This window comes from Mus pahari, chromosome 9, assembly GCF_900095145.1.
Source record: "Mus pahari chromosome 9, PAHARI_EIJ_v1.1, whole genome shotgun sequence".
NCBI classification, from domain to species: Eukaryota; Metazoa; Chordata; class Mammalia; order Rodentia; family Muridae; genus Mus; species Mus pahari.
Genome location: NC_034598.1, coordinates 68863469 through 68865157, shown reverse-complemented (window position 1 = coordinate 68865157; position 1689 = coordinate 68863469).

Here is a 1689-nt window from a genome sequence, read left to right as displayed (position 1 = left end):
AGAACTGACAGACAAGTACCCGTCAGAACTGAATGTGGGAAGAGTTTGGTATGCCCAAACGTAGATGGGCACAGGAGCCAGTAGGAAACATGTCCAGTGATGACAATGTGGTAGTCTTTACCATGGTTTGATAATGATCTGCTGATGGTAATTCCAGGACTGGGACAGGAAGTTATGACTTAAGTCAAGGATGGAAAGAGAAGAGGGTGTCCAGGTGCACTTTGGGAAGTCCTAGAAGCAGTATTCCCAGGAAGCAAGCTGTTACAGGGAGGAGCAAAGGGAGTTCTGAGAAATGAAAATACCGTATGTTGCAGACTGACTAGATTTCAAGAAAGGCGGTGATTTCACATTAAACTCTAAATGACAACTAGAAGGAGCAATGCAACATCAATGCAATGAAGAAACTCAGAAAAGATATCTTTCAGACAGATACTTACATGGTCACATTTACACACCCATTCATAGAAAACTAATCTCAACCCTGTACCTACCACTTCACAGCAGCATGTCATCATCAAGTAATAAAGGAAGAAATGCATGCAATTACGACATGAGATTTGTTTTAGAGAAATGTTTTAGAGAAAGGTACCAACACTTCAAACCTAATGAGATTTCAATTGCTAACTCTGTTTTGTTCCTGTATCTTGGAACACAAACACATGCTCCAAACTTGACTGGCTTGATCGTGTGCAGGTCCTTGTCCACGGAACCACAGCTGCTATGAACTCATGAGTGCCATGTTATGTCATGTCAGCACGCTTGGAATCCTCAGGCTCTTGCATTCTTTCTTTCTCCAGGATATTTCCAGAGCTTTGGTAGGGTGGTATGGGGTGACAGATATGATTTTCCTTTTACTGTCTCTTTTTAAAAAGATCCTTTAAAATTAATGTATGTTTTAGAAAGTTTTCATGCTTTCTATGTATTTTGTACTTTTTCTTTACTGCTCAATTAAAAAAAATGATTTCATGTATCTAATATGTAACAATTTATCAAAGACTGCTTTTACAAATGATTCTTCATGAGGAATACATTTTAAACATAATGTGAATGATGATTTTTGTTGTATTAATGCACACATCATAAGAAAGTTTTCTCTGGTACAAGAAAGTCTACAGTTTGTCCCCTTATACACACAAACACGAATTTTCTATGGTCACACCTATGAATGGATCTATTGAATTAAAGAGATTACTTACTTTGGAATTCATTAAGTACTGAGCAGTTTTTCTGAGGAAAGTCTCCATTGATATTTTTCCCTGCAGAATGATTTTACTCAACTACAAGTGTAATCAAATGTTAAATGTTGGCCAGGTTTAATGTGTCAATTGTTGCAGGAGATCCTTTTTCTTTGACTTGTTTCCTTGAGATATATTGCAAAATTTTTTGTCAAAATGAATGGTTGCTGTTCTGAGCACACATGAATTTGTGAACTCAAGCCTATTTCTTTCTTGATAATATATAAATATCTTCCAAGAATTATGACAGACAATAATTAAGGGAATGAAACTTACATCTATTTATTTGAATCTTCTCAGTTCTCTCCCGTCAAGATTCACAATCTTAATATCTGACACCTCTATGATGAACTGACAGTTTATGAGCCCTGACATGCAATTCAGCAAGCATTTAAGCCTCCGAATATAGTTTCTCATAACTACACGTAGTAACAGCACAAAGTTCATTTTGTGA